The 20,065-nt window shown below is 38.8% G+C and overlaps 2 long non-coding RNA genes across 2 annotated transcripts; both read right to left on the reverse strand.

The window, feature by feature from the left end:
* Positions 1–1,955: 1,955 nt before the first annotated feature.
* Positions 1,956–20,039, reverse strand: LOC113468076. Its single transcript, XR_003391939.1, has 2 exons — positions 19,580–20,039; positions 1,956–2,087 (listed from the first exon to the last, which is right to left on the reverse strand). It is a non-coding gene; the product is annotated as an uncharacterized LOC113468076 (long non-coding RNA).
* LOC113468077 lies at positions 3,325–3,923 on the reverse strand. Its single transcript, XR_003391940.1, has 2 exons — positions 3,864–3,923; positions 3,325–3,467 (listed from the first exon to the last, which is right to left on the reverse strand). It is a non-coding gene; the product is annotated as an uncharacterized LOC113468077 (long non-coding RNA).
* Positions 20,040–20,065: the final 26 nt, after the last annotated feature.

A 20,065-nucleotide genomic window follows, 5' to 3' on the forward strand; every position in this document is an offset into this window, starting at 1 on the left:
TTTTGTAAACCCTTGGAAAATAATATTTGGATAAACGAAAAAAAAAACTTTTTTGTTAAAACCCCTTTTTAAAAAAAAAAAAAAAAAAAAAAAAAACTTCCACAGCTTTTTGACATTTACAGCTTTTTGCAATGGCTCCAATACAAATTTGCAATAATAGGAAGAAAAAGAAGGGATTTTTTTATTTTTTTTTTAAATAAGTTAATATTCGAAAAAACTGTTTCGGAATTCCCCCCCCCCACTCTGTTAATAGTGTTAATTCCGCAAAATCTAGAAATATTATCAATATATGATTTATAGAGGAGCTGATATGATATGAACTCTTCCTTATCTATGTGACATGTTGCCATGGGAAATATCGCAATATACCTATGTACAAAGCCATGTGTGAATATTTCTTCAGTGATAGGAGAAAGAGCATAGATATACTTTGAGAGCAAAACTGAAAACTCCCATTTACCAGTCAGTATTGTACAGCCCTCATTTTGCAGTGTGAACAGGCGGATTATATTATGTAGCCTTCAACTTAAAACATACTGTAGTGTATCGGACAACAGTCTTCTTCTTCTTTTACTTGGTCTTTTCCCACTCAAGTGGGGTCGACATAAATCAGACAATTTGCGGTATACTATTATTATTATTATTATGTTAAGGCGGTCTTTTCTTGATCCCTTGTGTGCTGCGTCCATTTAGTTCAGGACTATTGCACTACTGCAGTATTACATATACTTTGACAGCAAAACTGAAAACTCCTATTTACCAGTCAGTATTGTACAGCCCTCATTTTGCAGTGTGAACAGGCGGATTATACTATGTAGCCTTCAACCCAAAACTACTATAGTGTATCGGACAATGGAGGAGTTGCAATTGGGAAAATATTATTAATAAAAGGTCGATTCCTACGTAAAACGTTGTGAAAAATCCAAATCTGAGGTCAAAACTCCGAGAAAGTAACTTTAAAAGGTCAAAAATTCAATTTTTTATTGCCGTTCTATTGAAAAAGTTCAAAGAGTTGTGACGTCAGACTTCACGTAAAAATGCGCAGAAACGCTTGCGCACCAACAAACGAAATGTCATGCGTAAGTGGGAACACTCTCAATAAAATTACACTGCCTACAGGACATTCAGGAAAAATAGAAAGTAAAAAAAATCGGACGAAACCCAAGGGCCCTAAGAAATGAGATTTTACCTAACTACCTACACAAAAATTAAAAACTAGAATAGAATAGAATATACCCTGTTTATACTACCAGAATGAGACTGGAAAGTTCCTTTACTCCCGCAGTCTAAACAAGGTCTTATGTATTTGGTACAAAATAGGTGTATTTTTTTTTATATTTTTTTGGTTTTTTTTTTGGCTTTATGGTTTTCTGGACAAAATTTGCACCACCATTTTCGTGTTCCTGGTAAAAAGACCTTTAATTTGATATATAGGTCGACCAGGTTTGGATAAGTCCTTCTATGGGGACAGACAGACAGACAGACACCGAAGCGAATACAATAGCCCGTCCCTTACTTATACCTTTTTTTATTACTATCGTAATAATAAGGGGAGGACGGGCTAAAAAGTGAAGTAGGATTCGTTATCTTCAATAGACCTTCACTAAGTTACCGAGTCTTCAATCAAATATTTATTTTCTTCTCCTCCTCCTCCTCCTCCCGTGTTCAGAGAGGGTCGGCATTTGTCGTCAGCCTCTCAATCAACCTTAAAGTGATTGCTTTGGGCTGACATTTGGTTTTGGCTATAAAATTTGTACGAGCCCTTCGCTCTCAACCTTTGCTATTTCTTTAGAAAGGGGACTTTGTTAACCACATGTTGTTAAGCCAGTGGCGATAGCACGATTAATGCAGTTCCCAATAAATAGATCACTTAGGTTAAACAATGGTACGCGAGTTTGATATTCGGATGTGTGACCATCTGGGCAAAGGCCGAATTCTACTCTTACCTTACGACTGTGTGTATTGGTAGAGCTGCTATAGTCCGTACAAAGGCCGGATTCGGATGATACTTTGTCCTCGGTGGTGGGGATGATGTCTCGACTTCGTTTGTACTCGTCAAACAGACTGGTTGACGGACCCGACACTCCCTGTGAAAGATAAAGATCTGGATGAAGCTTGGTAATAATTGCGTCTGGACGCGGCTTTGTTAATTACACACCGAAATTCGCACCCAATAAACAAGATTTTATTCGAAGGCCGGCAAAAAAAAGGACTTTTCAGTCCTGTTAGACTAAATAATGTATTTGTAAGACCCGTTCACACTTGCCGTTCGGAAAAAATCGTGTCATGCGAAAATTTGCACCCAACAAACAAGATTTTATTTGAAGTGCCGGCAAAAAAGGACTTTTCAGTCCTGTTAGACTAAATAATGTATTTGTAAGACCCGTTCACACTTGCCGTTCGGAAAAAATCGTGTCATGCGTAAGTGGGAACACTCTCAATAAAATTACACTGCCTACAGGACATTCAGGAAAAAAAAAAAAATCGGACGAAGCCCAAGGGCCGTAAGAAATGAAATTTTACCTAACTACCTACTACCTACACAAAAATTAAAAACTAGAATAGAATAGAATATACCCTGTTTATACTGCCAGAATGAGACTGGAAAGTTCCTTTACTCCCGCAGTCTAAACAAGGTCTTATGTATTTGGTACAAAATAGGTGTATTTTTTTTTATAAATTAAAACCTTGCTTGAATTTAAAAAAAAAGAAAAAAAAAATACAGCAGAAAAGAGAGTAAGATAATAATAAAAATAAAAAGTAAGAAAATACAAAATGAAATAGTGTAAGACCTGCTTGGATCCTGTGTGGAATTATCTGGGATCAGGTAGGTAGGTAGGTGCTACTAATCAGTTAATTACACTCGCTATTGGGAAGCACCTTACCCCAGTCATAATCATTCTCACTTACTTAAATATCTGCATTACCATTATCATTATTATTATCATTATCATTATCATTATCATTATCATTATCATTATCATTATCATTATCATTATCATTATCATTATCATTATACCTACCATCTAATATAACCTAAAACCGGCGTGCGACCTGGTATTCCAAAGTTAAAGCGCCTCAAACGAAAAATTAAAGCTGTCAAACATTCTTGATAGCAACAGCTTTTCCTCGATCTCTTGGACTCTCGGTTAGGAAGTATTTGCGGGCATATTAGGTATGTTCATAGAGTAAAAAAGTTTTATATCGACCTCCTGGATCTATGGTTTTAATACCTATGAAAAGAAAAATTCCGCCCACCCTTGTATTACCTGTAGCGAGCCCCCACTCTTGTTTCGCTCGCTAATGTGTCGGCCCGACGATATCTGCTGTTGGCGGCGATGGTTCCGATTGAAGCGAGCGCTACTGGTGGCACTATGGATCGGGTTCTTGGCGGAACTGCCGCCAGTGGAGTTGTTGCCGCCAGAAGTGTCGGCCTTGTCGTCCGCCTCCACTTCTTGAAGTAATTCCTGAGGGGGAAGAGAAAAACTTCAATTTTAACCCAACAAATATATTTACGAGACCTTGTTTAGACTGCTGGGGTAAAAGGACTTTTCAGTCCTATTCGGGCAAGATAAACAAGGTACATATATTCTATTCTATTCTTTCGTAGAAATGAAACAACTGCTACAATTAGATTCGTGTGGTCCGTGTCGTAGCATGCCCATCTCGTAGTATATCCCTCATCAGATGGGCGAGAAGAGACACGATACTTCCCATTTAGGTGCTGAATCAACACGAGAACACCAGAAAGTAACCCTTTGAAATTTCAATTTGCAATCGAAACACAGTATAATATCAATCATTCCTTTGGAAATCTTTTTTCTCAAGAAGGCAAGCACAATACATCTCAAGTGTGGACTCACCTTGAACAGTTCACTTTTGAATTCCCGATCCTTGGGGTTCTTATAGGTGATGGCCTCGTCGTTCAAATACGAAATTGTAGTGCCTAGGCTTGATTTGTAAACAGACTTCAACTAGGGAATTGTTGTGCCTAGCCCTAAATTATTACAGTCATTGAATTTTCCTTTCAAAAACGGAAAGTACTGAGGATCCTGGAAACACAAGATATGGAGCAGAACGTTAATACCTGCAAAAATCAACTAGTAAGTAATTTGGTGAACTGTAGAGAACCAACTCAGAAAAAGGAAGTTTACGAGTCCAAAGGAGCAAATCATGATATTCACATTAGCTAAATGTCGTAAACGGAAAGTACGGAAATGATTCCGATGGCGCAACATCTGGACTTTCTTATAGCCGGCCACTCACTATCAGGTGGACCTGACAGGTACGCCTGAACAGATCGGCCTGACAGGTACGCCTGAACAGATCGACCTGTCAGGTCTACCTGATATCTGAGGAGCACACACACTACCAGCTAGTGTGTGGCTGGCCCAAGGATTAGTACGGGCGCTATCACACCAAAAAGACGGAAAAGGAGAGCTTCAGAAGAGGTGAAATTCTAAAAGTAAAATACAACTGGTCTGTCCCATTCAGATAGAAAAAAATTGTTTGATAAGTTTTCTATGAATTCTATGTCACTGAATAACTGATTGGGTTTTTAGTGATGGGGGTTTTACAGGTTACCTCCTCACATTCCCCAACACCTAAGTCTCAGAGTGGACTTTTTGTGTAGGTATGGAGTTATGAGTTATGCTGGATAGCCAAATTTCATCAAAATCGGTCAGAAGTTATGGCTGTAGGTAGTGCAGGGAGCTCGTTTTTCCTAGGTCACCCTGTAATGTTAGTAACATTGATTTCAAGTGACAAACCGTCTGGATAGGTAACAACTTCAAGGTCAGTACACAATACTGTGTGGCACCTTAACTGTTCACCATATTATAACTACCTACCTATTCAATATAGGGTAACTGTACCATTTATTCGCCCACCTAAAAAACGTACCATTTATTGGCCCACCTGTACCATACGCCACACATAAGTCTGTGGGGCCAGGAAAAGCCAGCAGGACTGGATTGCCTCAATGGTAATGAATTTTTAATTAATACAAGTCAATCACACAGTAGGTATGTCCAATTTTAAATCACGACTTGGTCAGTCAATTTATTTTTCCCAAGCTACATGTGCCCAAAATCACCAAAGTATGGAAAAGTATTTACAATTCCATATTTCGATATGATTCATCCAAATTCAAAATTCTACTTTTCCATTGGCTATTACACTTGTAAGATACTTTTCCATACTTTGGTAATTTAGGGCACTGGTAATACAAAGTTCCTGAATATTGTCTTTTGACAAATTATTCCTTTCAAAAGGTCTCAAGCTAAATGGAACAAACTGTACTTTACTGAAAACTCATTCCTTTCAAAAGGTCTCAAGCTAAATGAAACAGACTGTACCAACAACTGAGGTTTAACCCTATGGTGACCAATTTAAACTGTATTTACATCAGACACCAAAGGGGTTAACTATTATGGATGCATAATTATGTTTAAGTCATAGGTAGGAGGTAGAGCTACTCACTGAAACTACCAAGTGATTACAATAGAACTGATTTGACTAGATATTTGGAATAACAAAATCTACATGTTGATTAGGTACCTTGTTTATCCTGCACGAATTGGACTAAAAAGTTTTTATAGCCCAGCAAAGCCCAATTTATTTATAGCCCAAATAGTGAAGAAGTATATGTTTATCATTTCAACCCACCTAGTATAGCCCAGCAGTTCAAACAGGGTATGTAGGTATGTATTTTATGAGTTCGAGAATATCAGTTAGAAGTACCTATACCTAAATGATTACAGCTAGGGACTGGGTTGAGTAAGAGTTCCCAAGTAACACCTAATAGGTCATGAAAAACCAGTGGTTACCAAAGTAGAGTGCAAAATCCAAGAATGGATTTGAACCAGCCTAGATAAGCTTGGAGGGTACCAGGTCTATCTTGAAAGCGCTAGGCCGCGGGTTCGATTCCCTCCCCGGGCGAATTTTATCCTAAACACATAGGGTTGTTCTTGGATTGGCTGGTTTTCTCCTACCCTGTCTTCATTCTCTCTTGGATTTCGGGACGATAAGACTTTTAATGTTACAGTTTCCTCTATCAAAACTCTTTTAAAAAAAAGGAAAAAGAAAACCTTTTGTGATTTGGTTTTCATTTTTCGCTGAGTAATCAGCTTCACTTTCAAGCCTTCAGTAAAGTATCCACTGTTCGGACCTCCGTGATGATTTCTCTTTGGATAACGCAAGTCGCGTTAACACTTTGTTCATTTTCGCCGATCGCTGTTCCAACACTCGAAAAGGATAGTCTCATCCTTTCTGTTAAGCTACGAGCTACGTTGACAGTAAATGGACGAGTGGTCGTAAAAAGGCACGGGATAGGCCAATTAGTACAGGACTTTGGAATGAAAATAATAAAAAGAAAGATGGCTTTAATCTTCGAGGAAAAGAGCTGAATAAAAACCTCATTTCAAAAACTTCTTTAGGTACCTATCCGTTTATTTAAAACTAATTTAATACCTGCTTACTAATATATTTTTCTTCATTATTACCTATTCTTACTTTAAATTTACATTACATCCTATACACACGCCTTGAGAAAAAATTCAGACTCCGCGTTACTGACAGTCGCGGGACTATAAGTTCTCGGAGAATGTCCCGGACCCCGGTCTGAGCGGCTCGTACCTTCTCCAGCTGAGCGGTGTTATTCAGCTCAGCCTGACAGGGCGTGAGACCCCACTCTTGTAGACGAGGCGGTAGTACCTGACCAAACAGGGGGAAGAAATTAGAACCCACTTGGGTCTAGTTCTGTCGAGGTCGGGACTATACGTACACTTCCAATGTGCAAGAGCCCACAGGCATTTTAAGCTCAGGACACGCAGCACCGCACCGAATAGGCAGCCTAGTATTATCTGGGTTGGTAGCGCGTCTGCCTTGTAAGCGCTAGGCCGCGGGTTCGATTCCCGCTCAAGGCGGACTTTATCCTGATGGGATAAGGTTCGTTCTCGGAACGGCTGGCTTTGTCCTACCCTGTCTTCCTTCTCTCTTCGATTTCGGGACAATTAGACCTTGGCAGTTACAGATCCCGCTATCAAACCTTTATTATTATTTTTAAATCTCTCTCGGAATTTTCCCTCTTTTGAAGATTGTCTTATCATTAAGTGTAGCTATGATCATCTTCAGCCTGTTTCATTTTATCCATAAGCTCGTGGTTGTACGTGGAGTGCAACATGAGAGCCAGAACTCCCGCCCTGCTGGTCATGCGTAGTCTGATTTGTCTCTCCTGCTCCATTAACTCATCCAGCTTCAGCCACTGAAATAAAGACCAACAGAAAAGATAATTAAAATGCTAAAAAAAAAAAAAAATCTGGTGTGACCATCACACGACTTTCCTCATCCTATTGAATGATGCTTATTTTGGGTGTTCTTGTTCTTATAGCCACACTTTTACAATATCTCTAACCGTTTAGTCGGTATAGCTGAAAACCACCAAAAAACAGTCAAAAACCGCCAAAAAGCGGTCAAAATACCGCCAAGCGCAGCAACCATCTCAACTAAACGTTTTCTGTTGCATCCTTGTCACATTTGTGAACTACATACCAAATTTCAAGTCTCTAGCTTATACTGTTCCCGAGATATTGTTAACTAGACCAAAAAGTGGTAAAATGCCGCCAACCGTTGCACCGATCTTAACCAAAAGTTTCGTGTCGCGTCCTTGTCACATTTGACATGTACATACCAAATTTCAAGTCTCTAGCTCTTAACGTTCTCGAGATATTTTATTTACACACACACACACACACACACACACACACACACACACACACACACACACACACGTACGTTTTTTAGGTGGGCGAATAAATGGTACACTTAGGTACCCTACCTCGGTATTAGGAGAGGTCAGTAACCTGTGGAACTCACTAGGGCAAAACGGTCCCTATAGCGTAGAATATACCTTGTTTATCCTGCCTGTCATTCGGGAAAAACGGCCCTATAGAATAGAATATACCTTGTTTATCCCGCCCGAATAGGACTGCAAAGTCCCTTTACCCCAGCAGTCTAAACAAGGTCTAAGGGTGAGCTGACAATTCACTGACTTCTTAACTGCAGAACTCACTCGGAAAAACTCCCCTTATAAAATGGATCGAGTGCAGAAGCATATAAGTAATGCGATTACCCAGATGGTCACCCATTTGGATACTAACCACGCCGAACGTTGCTTAAGTTCAGTGATTCGTTGAAAACTTGTACATTCAACGTGCTACGGCCGCTGGCTTCCCAAGACTTTTTTCTAATTGTAATATCTAAAGATCTTTCTATCTTTTATCTCATTGTCACAATATGAATGTAAGTAAGTGATTGTGTGCATATTTTTATTCGCTTGATTATCTGTTGTTGCGTTTATTTATTTACTTATTATATCTTTGTTTTGTACTTTGGGTTGTGCGATTACTATTGCGATGGTCTTTCGATTATTTCCGATTACAAAACGAAAAAAAAGGTGTTTCACCGCCGTTTTTATTTCGTACCAATGAAACAACTGCTTCATTAGACTCGTGTGGTCTGTGTCGTAGTCTTGCCCCTCCCCTAATGTCGTGATAGTTGGTCGTGTGATGTTCACACCGGATTTTTCATTATTATTATTATTTTACCATGAAAATGAGAATGAATAGCTCACCCATAAATGGGATTTAGCTAAAAACCGCCGTGTCAACTAAAGATAAAGATCTGGATGAAGCTTGGTAATAATTGCGTCTGTAAAAAAATTAGCAAGTAATTCCGAATGAGAAATCTAAGTGAGTCGTAGCTCAACCAACACTAATAGGTGCCAGTTAAGTACTACACAGTACACTACAGTATGACCCAAAAGTTCCTTTGGAATGACATTTTTTTAAAGAGGATTGATTGATTGATAGAGAAAACTGTAGCTGCTAAGTTCTTATCGTCCGTAAATCGAAGAGAGAAGGAGGACAAGATAGGAGAAAGCCAGCCGCTAGCCGTTCCGAGAACGAACATTATCCGTTCAGGATAAAATCCACTCCGGGCGGAAATCGAACCCGTGACCTAGCGCTTACAAGGCAGGCGCGTACCTTCCAAGCTAACCAGGCACCAGGCTGGCTTTTTTTTTTTTTAACTTTGTACAGACTTTACTGTTTTACCATAAATTTTTCTTTTTTATTATTATAATCTATAATTATTGAAGAAAGAAAAATGACTGGTCGACTCCTATGTACAGCCGGGTGTGCACTTCTTTTCTAAACACCCTGTATAGATCCAAGTTTGGAGTGGAACTAGTTAACCTGTGTGGAATTATCTGGGATCAGGTAGGTACTAGGTACTACTAATCAGTTATTTCAGTTAATTACACTCGCTATTGGGAAGAACCTTACTCATTCTCACTTAAATATCTGCATTATCATTAGGGCAACCACTAACTCATAGGTGGACCTGACAGGCGGACCTTTTCAGCCGTACCTGTCAGGTCTCCCTGATAGTGCGTGCGTGCTCATTAGGTATCAGGTTGTATGTTAGTTAACCTCTGTCGAATTATCTGGGAACAGGTAGGTAGGTAGGTAGGTACTACTCATCAGTTAATTACACTCACTATTGGGAAGCACCTTACCCCAGTCATAATCATTCTCACTTAAATAATATATATGCATTATCATTATTGTCATTGTATGTCTGTGTGTTAGGGCAACCACTAACTATCAGGTGGACCTTTTCAGCCGTACCTGTCAGGTCTACCTGATAGTGCGTGCGTGCTGATTAGGTATCAGGTAGACCTTACAGGCGAACCTTTTCAGCCGTACCTGATAGTGTGTGTGCTCATCAGGTATCAGGTAGACCTGACAGGCGAACCTTTTCAGCCGTACCTGATAGTGTGTGTGCTCATCAGGTATCAGGTAGACCTTACAGGCGAACCTTTTCAGCCGTACCTGTCAGGTCTACCTGATAGTGAGCGGCTGGCCTTATGCTGATGGACCTGAGAGTATAAATCATAACAGAAGAGTGGATTCTTGAGTGGAAGGGAACCATTAGACGAAGTTAGGCATTCTCTACCATCCAACCCTTAAGACCTCTATTAATTACGTGGCAAAATTCTCAAACAATGTTGCGAATAAAATTCCGTCTCGGCTGGGATTGAACCGGCGCTCTCCTGATTATCAGGCGAGCCCCTATAGTTGGTGTCTCAAAATTACCCCAATCCACCCTACTTACTCGAACTTATTCAACTTGAAATTACCCTCTTCAAGAACTAATAATTACATCATCAAGTAGAAAATACAATGATGATGGCTCAATAATACGTTTACAAATAGATGAGAAATGTATTTCAATCACTCATCTTTAGCCCCTAGTTGGTGTCTCAAAATTACCCCAACCCACCCTACCTACGAGACCTTGTTTAGACTGCTGGGGTAAAGGGACTTTTCAGTCCTATTCGAGCAGGATAAACAAGGTACATATATTCTATTCTATTATTTCGTAGAAATGAAACAACTGCTACAATTAGATTCGTGTGGTCCGTGCCGTAGCATGCCCATACCGTAGTATATCCCTCATCAGATGGGCGAGAAGAGACACGATACTTCCCATTAAGGTGCTGAATCAACACGAGAACACCAGAAAGTAACCCGTTGAAATTTTAATTTGCAATCGAAACACAGTAATATCAATCATTCCTTTGGAAATCTTTTTTACTTTTTTCTCAAGGAGGCACAATACATCTCAAGTGTGGACTCACCTTGAACAGTTCACTTTTGAATTCCCGATCCTTGGGGTTCTTATTATCCCTCATCAGATGGGCGAGAGAAGACACAATATTTCCCATTTAGGTGCTGAATCAACACGAGAACACCAGAAAGTAACCCTTTGAAATTTTAATTTGCAATCAAAACACAGTAATATCAATCATTCCTTTGGAAATCTTTTTTCTCAAGGAGGCACAATACATCTCAAGTGTGGACTCACCTTGAACAGTTCACTTTTGAATTCCCGATCCTTGGGGTTCTTATAGTCCCTCATCAGATGGGCGAGAGAAGACACAATATTTCCCATTTAGGTGCTGGATCAACACGAGAACAGCAGAAAGTAACCCTTTGAAATTTTAATTTGCAATCGAAACACAGTAATATCAATCATTCCTTTGGAAATTTTTTTTCTCAAGGAGGCACAATACATCTCGAGTGTGAACTCACCTTGAACAGTTCACTTTTGAATTCCCGATCCTTGGGGTTCTTATAGGTGATGGCCTCGTCTAGAAGAGCTTTGAGTTGACCTGAGAAAAAAAGTAGCTAGGTACGTAATATAAATGCGCAAGGCGACCTGTGCCAGCATGGTACGATAACACAAAGAAAAGGCATTTATTTTCTTTTTTTATGTCAACCATTTCATACGGTAAAAACGGAGTCGAGCGGAGAGCATAGGGCTTTTGCTCTCAGTCAGTCTAGTTAGCTTGGTTGGTAGCGCGTCTGCCTTGAAAGCGCTAGGTCGCGGGTTCAGTACCCGCCCGAGGCGAACTTTACCCTAAACGGAATAGGCTTTCGCAATGGCTGGCTTTTGTCCTGTCCTGCCTTCTTTCTCTCTTCGATTTCGGGACGATAAGACCGCCGAGTTACAGTCTATTGAACTTTTTTTCTTTTTCTATCAAATCCAAAAAATAGTTAGGAAACTGTCAGCTTCACCACAAATACCTAATGAATTCATGATTTTCGGGTTGGAAAAAAGTAGCTAGGTACGTAATATAAATGCGCATAGCGACCTGTGCCAGCATGGTACGATAACACAAAGAAAAGGCATTTATTTTCTTTTTTTTTATGTCAACCATTTCATACGGTAAAAACGGAGTCGAGCGGAGAGCATAGGGCTTTTGCTCTCAGCCAGTCTAGTTAGCTTGGTTGGTAGCGCGTCTGCCTTGAAAGCGCTAGGTCGCGGGTTCAGTTCCCGCCCGAGGCGAACTTTACCCTAAACGGAATAGGCTTTCGGAACGGCTGACTTTCTCCTGTCCTGCCTTCTTTCTCTCTTCGATTTCGGGACGATAAGACCGCCGAGTTACAGTCTATTGAACTTTTTTTCTCTTTCTATCAAATCCAAAAAATAGTTAGGAAACTGTCAGCTTCACCACAAATACCTATTCATGCCAATACCACCACAAATTCATGATTTTCGGGTCACCTGGTAGTCAAGCAGTAAGTAATGCAATAGGTAATTATATTTCCGTATGACTCAACTATACACTTGAGTTCAGAGATTCTGACTCGAACCCTAGACCCCTAGACTACAAGTCCAACGTTCTACCTCTGAATAATAGCTGATGGTAACCAAGCAGTAAGTAATGCAGTAATTATATTTCCGTGTGACTCAACTATACACTTGAGTTCAGAGATAGGTACATGAACACAATAGCTATACTAAACATTGATATACATGTTGATAAACGGCAAGGAAAATACCTACCTACAGTCTGTCCCATTCAACAGAAGTCTCTGATTCTAAATGTAAGTTTAAATGATACCTTTCTGTGATAGGGAGATTACACAATTTTACAAATACATTCATAATGTTCAATTCAAATACGAAATTGTAGTGCCTAGGCTTAATTTGTAAACAGACTTCAACTAGGGAATTGTTGTGCCTAGCCCTAAATTATTACAGTCATTGAATTTTCCTTTCAAAAACGGAAAGTATCCTTCCCATACTTACTTTTGGCGGTAGTATTGGTGGCTGTACTGCTACTGTTCGTACTGGTTGTGGTACTAGGCGTGGCACCGTCCGTGTTAGCGAGACATCGTACCGAATTGTACGAGGTACTCAGCTGGAGAGAACTGGAGGGAGCGGAGTACGATTCTTTGTCACCGCCAGGAGAAGGAGAGCTCTGTAAATTTGAGGGTCCTAGAAACACAAGATATGGAGCAGAACGTTAATACCTGCAAAAATCAACTAGTAAGTAATTCGGTGAACTGTAGAGAACCAACTCAGAAAAAGGAAGTTTACGAGTCCAAAGGAGCAAATCATGATATTCACATTAGCTAAATGTCGTAAATTCGTATAAGGTTAACCCATCTTTTGGGGATGTTGCCCCAACACCTACGCCTCAGAGTGGGCTTTTAGTGTAGGTATGGAGTTATGAGTTATGCTGGATAGCTAAATTTAATCAAAATTGGTCAGAAGTTATGGCTGTCAAAAAGTAGGTAGTGCAGGGAGCTCGTTTTTCCTAGGTCACCCTGTAATGTTAGTAACATTGATTTCAAACCCATCTTTTGGGGATGTTGCCCCAACACCTACGCCTCAGAGTGGACTTTTTGTGTAAGTATGGAGTTACGAGTTATGCTGGATAGCCAAATTCAATCAAAATCGGTCAGAAGTTATGGCTGTCAAAAAGTAGGTAGTGCGGGGAGCTCGTTTTTCCTAGGTCACCCTGTAATGTTAGTAACATTGATTTCAAGTGATAAACCGTCTGGATAGGTAACAACTTCAAGGCGCCCCAACACCTAAGTCTCAGAGTGGACTTTTTGTGTAGGTATGGAGTTATGTTGGATAGCCAAATTTCATCAAAATCGGTCAGAAGTTATGGCTGTCAAAAAGTAGGTAGTGCAGGGAGCTCGTTTTTCCTAGGTCACCCTGTAATGTTAGTAACATTGATTTCAAGTGATAAACCGTCTGGATAGGTAACAACTTCAAGGCCAGTACACAATACTGTGTGGCACCTTAACTGTTCACCATAATAACTACCTACCTATTCAATATACCTCGGTATTAGGAGAGGTCAGTAACCTGTGGAACTCACTAGGGAAAAACGGTACCTAAAGCGTAGAATATACCTTGTTTATCCCGCCCGAATAGGACTGCAAAGTCCCTTTACCCCAGCAGTAACAAGGTCTAAGGGTGAGCTAACAATTCACTGACTTCTTAACTGCAGAACTCACTCGGAAAAACTCCCCTTATAAAATGGATCGAGTGCAAAAGCATATGAGTAACGCGATTACCCAGATGGTCACCCATTTGGATACTAACCACGCCGAACGTTACTTAACTTCAGTGATTCGTTGGAAACTTGTACATTCAACGTGCTATGGCCGCTGGCTTCCCAAGACTTTTTTCTAGTTGTAATATCTAAAGATCTTTCTATCTTTTATCTCGTTGTCACAATATGAATGTAAGTAAGTGATTGTGTGCATATTTTTATTCGCTTGTTTATCTGTTGTTGCGTTTATTTCTTTACTTATTATATCTTTGTTTTGTACTCTGGGTAGTGCGATTACTATTGCGATGGTCTTTCGATTGTTTCCGATTACAAACCGGAAAAAAGAAAGGGTGTTTCACCGCCGTTTTTATTTCGTACCAATGAAACAACTGCTTCATTAGACTCGTGTGGTCTGTGTCCTAGTATTGCCCCTCCCCTAATGTCGTGATAGTTGGTCGTGTCATGTTCACACCGGATTTTTCATTATTATTATTATTTTACCATGAAAATGTGAATGAATAGCTCACCCATAAATGGGATTTAGCTAAAAACCGCCGTGTCAACTAGGAGGATGCAAGCGAAAAAAAAAAAAAAAAAAAAAAAAAAAAAAAATCATAGGTAGAGCTACTCACTGAAACTACCGAGTGATTACAATAGAACTGATTTGACTAGATATTTGGAATAACAAAATCTACTTGTTGATTAGGAATAGAATAGGTTTAAGTGATGGAATATAGGTACCTTGTTTATCCTGCACGAATTGGACTAAAAAGTTCCTATAGCCCAGCAGTTCAAACAGGGTATGTAGGTATGTATTTTATGAGTTCCAGAATATCAGTTAGAAGTACCTATACCTAAATGATTACAGCTAGGGACTGGGTTGAGTAAGAGTTCCCAAGTAACACCTAATAGGTCAGTCAACTCACAAACAAAAGGGCTGTATGAGTTCTCCCAAAGTAACAATGGGGTCCATTTTAGTACGAGCAGAACCACAGTTTGAGTTTAGGTAAGTAATTACCTAACTTAGTTTCAAGTCCCCACCCTTAGGCACTATAAAAGAGGCTCTTGAAAAAAACAATCTGATAGACTAAAAAGTTTGAAATCAATCAATCTGATTGCATAATCCAAAAGCTCACCAAGAACAAAGGTACTGTTACTACCAAGAACTGATCCTTGTGTAAGATTCCACATATTCAAAAACTAAATTCACTCCATATTTTTTCTTGTAGAAATGGAAATGAGTTAAAAACAAATGATCCACAGAACTTATTTATAATGACTGCTGAAACCCTCCAAGAGATTAAAAAAAAAGGATTCTCCTGAAGGCATTTATTTAATTTCAGACCAGGATTTTCTACATGGGATTTGGAATCAATAGTTACTTGTATTACAGATAACACAATTCAGAATCCACAAGAAAAATAGGACTACAGTAAAAAATATGGTACTAAGTACCTGAGTATTTACTTGGTAGTTGTGCAGAAGTCATGTATGTGGAATATTGCTACCAAAGGAACTGGCACAAACGAGCAGTGACCAGTGTTATTATAGGGTTAGGTTAAATGCAAGAAGGAGTTTCCACAATTGGAGCAGTGATTGGTGTTATAGGGTTAGGTTAAATACAAAAAGGAGCTTTTCTTTTCCACGGACGTGACTTCTGCATAATTAAGTATCTAAATATGAAAATGTTTAGACACTTAAAATGAACCTTCACAAAGTTACTAAGTCTACCATCAATATTCTGCACCAATTACCATTTACTTTTATAGTTTTATCTACTATGCAAGAAGTGTAGAATATGACATCAGAATAGCATTGTAGAATATCCTCTTGGGATCTCTGCAGTGCAAAATCTATTGGTATAACCACAGACTGACAATGGAGGTTAGCAATCACACACATTTTACTATTTTCTTGTAGATTGTTTCTCAACTCAAATGGACTGATTGATCAAGTAATGACATGAAATTGGGTACAAATATTGTTTCTCAACTCAAATGGACTGACTGATCAAGTAATGACATGAAATTGGGTACAAATATTGTGTAATCAACTAATTAATTAAAAAAGTTCATTAATAGCTTTCTTATATTAAAAGTTTTTTCATTGGCCTTTGAGCCATTGTTTGTGTCCTGAATAGCATCAAATTTACATGGTTTATCGAAATATTATAACATGGGACGGGACTAGCTAAAAATCTTACATCTTAATTATTAAATTTATATACTCAACTATTTTACTGCCAACCAATATTTACAAGGTCTTTTACTAATCACCTAGGATAGAAAACCTCTTCTAGGACTGAGCTTTCAAAATAGGTACTGTTACTACCAAGAACTGATCCTTGTGTAAGATTCCACATATTCAAAAACCAAATTCTCACTCCATATTTTTTCTTGTAGAAATGGAAATGAGCTAAAAACAAATGAACCACAGAACTTATTTATAATGACTGCTGAAACCCTCCAAGAGATTTTTTTTAAAAAAAAAAAGAAAAAAAAAAAAGATTCTCCTGAAGGCATTTATTTAATTTCAGAGCAGGATTTTCTACATGGGATTTGGAATCAATAGTTACTTGTATTACAGATAACACAATTCAGATTCCACAAGAAAAATAGGACTACAGTGTACAGTAAAAAAATATGGTACTAAGTACCTGAGTATTTACTAGGTACTTGTGCAGAAGTCATGTATGTGGAATATTGCTACCAAAGGAACTGGCACAAACAAGCAGTAACCAGTGTTATTATAGGGTTAGGTTAAATGCAAGAAGAAGTTTTCACAATTAGAGCAGTGATTAGTGTTATAGGGTTAGGTTAAATACAAAAAGGAGCTTTTCTTTTCCATGGATGTGACTTCTGCATAATTACCATTTACTTTTATAGTTTTATCTACTATGCAAGAAGTGTAGAATGTGACATCAGAATAGCATTGTAGAATATCCTCTTGGGATCTCTGCAGTGCAAAATCTATTGATATAACCACAGACTGACAATGGAGGTTAGCAATCACACACATTTTACTATTTTCTTTTTTCTTGTAGATTGTTTCTCAACTCAAATGGACTGACTGATCAAGTAATGACATGAAATTGGGTACAAATATTGTTTCTCAACTCAAATGGACTGACTGATCAAGTAATGACATGAAATTGGGTACAAATACTTTGTAATCAACTAATTAATTAAAAAAGTTCATTAATAGCTTTCCTTATGTTAAAAGTTTTTTCATTGGCCTTTGAGCCATTGTTTGTGTCCTGAATAGCATCAAGTTTACATGGTTTATTGAAATATTATAACACGGGACGGGACTAGCTAAAAATCTTACATCTTAATTATTTATATAGGTACTCAACTATTTTACTGCCAACCAATATTTACAAGGTCTTTTACTAATCACCTAGGATAGAAAACCTCTTCTAGGACTGAGCTTTCAGTAGACGGTTTAGATGTTATGTAAGAAATAAACGATAGAATACACTTGTTTGTTTGCTTTGAAATAAAAATCTCCTAATGTCAAAGCGATATACACGGTTGACAAGAAGAATGACCGAAATTTGTTTTCAACTTTTCATCAAGGAAAAAAAAACCTTGCACAAAAAAAACTGAATAGCCAATAGATCTGAGGTTTCATGCAAAAAGATTACCTGGGAATCATCCACTTTTCCAGGTTTTCCTTTGTCGTCCAGAGGGTCCGTTTTCGGCTGATGTTGAGTCTCATCAAATGAAGAAGATCGAATTTCATTTACTTTATCTATAGATTTTAATTCATTACCTTGTTCGGGCCATGGGGCCATTGTGCCTAAATTTGTATCGCGAAGAGTTGGGAGCTAGTGACAAGCCTAATATTTGCAATATTGAAAACCTGTTACCCTTCTCGGCATTGTATTTAAATTAGGATTATTTTAGGAAGATAATGTACAGGCATTTTAGCTTTAAATTACACATTTTTATACACTTTTAATATACAGTTCTTTGGAGATTTTTTAATAAAATTCATAACTTTCACGGATCTAGCACAGGGGAGCGTGTTGAGGACGAGATTTTTCGAGAAAAATCCCATGACAACAGTAGGGGGATGGGATTTTAGTTTTCATAAAAACGTCCCTTTTCCCACCATAAATTCTTTGTTTATTTTTGACTTGTAATTTTTATAAAAAAAATTTTCTGTTTCTCAAGACCTCACAACTTTCAACTTTTGAAGAATTTGAAGTAAAGTTTCGTTTTTCGTAGGTACTTACCTAATAATTAGTTTTCTTTTGGTTTTCTCAACCTCTTTTTATTCTTGCGCTAATTCAAGTCACAAGTGAGTGTTTCTGTTACCTACTATAAAGTACAAAATTGGGTATTTACCCGGGTAAATACCCAGGGTATTTACCCCAAAAATAAGTACCCGGGTATTTACCCATCACTACCAGTCAGTATTGTACAGCCCTCATTTTTGCAGTGTGAACAGGCGAATTATACTCTGTAGCCTTCAACCCAAAACTACTGTAGTGTATCGGACAATTTGCAGTCTTCTTCTTCTATTACTTAGTCTTTTCCCACTCAAGTGGGGTCGACATAAATCAGACAATTTGCAGTATACTATTATTATTATGTTAAGGCGGTCTCTTCTTGATCCCTTGTGTGCTGCGTCCATTTTAGTTTAGGACTATTGCACTACTGCAGTATGCTAACATTTTGCAGTCTAGATATGAAAGGAGAATAATTATTTTGCCTTGAAGAGCATGGGACCTGTGACCCCGCCGGGAATCGAACCCGGGTCTCCCGCGTGCAAGGCGAGTGCAGTGACCACTACGCCATGGGAGCTGACCAGTCTAGATATGAAAGGAGAATAATTATTTTGCCTTGAAGAGTATGCGACTTGCACGTTAAGAATCAAGTTTTTGACCCGAACATTTTCTCTAGTAAACAGCTACCTTGGGTCCTGCACGTTAAGAATCAAGTTTTTGACCCGAACATTTTCTCTAGTAAACAGCTACCTTGGGCATCATAATTGTAACCAAAAACCTTACTTGCCAGCAAAGTTAGCTTGAAGGGTAGCGTGTCTGCCTTGTAGGCGCTAGGTCGCGGTTTCGATTGCCGCCCCGGGCGGATTTCATCCTAATTCTAGCGGAAAAATGAGGGTGACGTCTGACGTATAATTACATCATCAAGTAGAAAATACAATGATGATGGCTCATTAATACGTTTACAAATAGATGAGAAATGTATTTCAATCACTCATCTTTAGCTTCTTATTGGCAATGGAACAGCTGTTCCTCCCACTTCCTATGTTATGCTGATTCACCAGAAAAACGACCATTCCGATCATGACTGTGATATAATTTATAAAATTAATTTTCTTACTCATCTTTAGCCCCTAGTTGGTGTCTCAAAATTACCCCAACCCACCCTACTCACTCGTACTTAAACAACTTGAAATCACCCTCTTCGAGAACTAATAATTACATCATCAAGAAGAAAATACAATGATGATGGCTCATTAATACGTAACTAATAGATGAGAAATGTATTTCAATCACTCATCTTTAGCTTCTTATTGGCAATGGAACAGCTGTTGCAAAATAATAAATTTTGCAATTTAATGTTGCTAGATTTTGGTCTAGCGTGTCTTGGGGTGCGGCACCTGTTGTTGATTTATCCGTATAATTACCTGCACATGATTAACGTTGCTCGGCAAGGAGCCTCCTTCTCTCTGTCGGGCGCTCACATTGCTATTACTCCCTCGTAGATTATTGCGACCACCACCCCGACGTCGTGTGTACCCAGCCTCAAGCTCACTCGAGTAGGCTTGCACTAGATTCTGTTAATAAAAGAGCGAAAAAAATCAAGAATCTGGTAAAATCGACATATTGGAACAAGTTCTCTTGTAGGAATACAGTCGACATTGACATGCACCCACGCAGATCTCCTTGCGGCAAATGAGAGGGCAATCTACTGGGGAAGAAAGATCTCAAATTACAGGGGAAGAAAGATTTGATGAGAAAGAAGAGGACACGGAAAGTAATGTAAGTAAGTTGATCTTGGAATCAAAGCCTGTGTAGCGGCCCTGCACAACTCTGGTGTAGTGAATTTCGAACAATCCCGCTTGAATCTGATCACAAAAACGGACCCGCCCATGCGGCGAGCACTTATCCGT

The sequence above is a fragment of the Diaphorina citri genome, unplaced genomic scaffold, assembly GCF_000475195.1.
Source record: "Diaphorina citri unplaced genomic scaffold, Diaci psyllid genome assembly version 1.1 scaffold639, whole genome shotgun sequence".
NCBI classification, from domain to species: Eukaryota; Metazoa; Arthropoda; class Insecta; order Hemiptera; family Psyllidae; genus Diaphorina; species Diaphorina citri.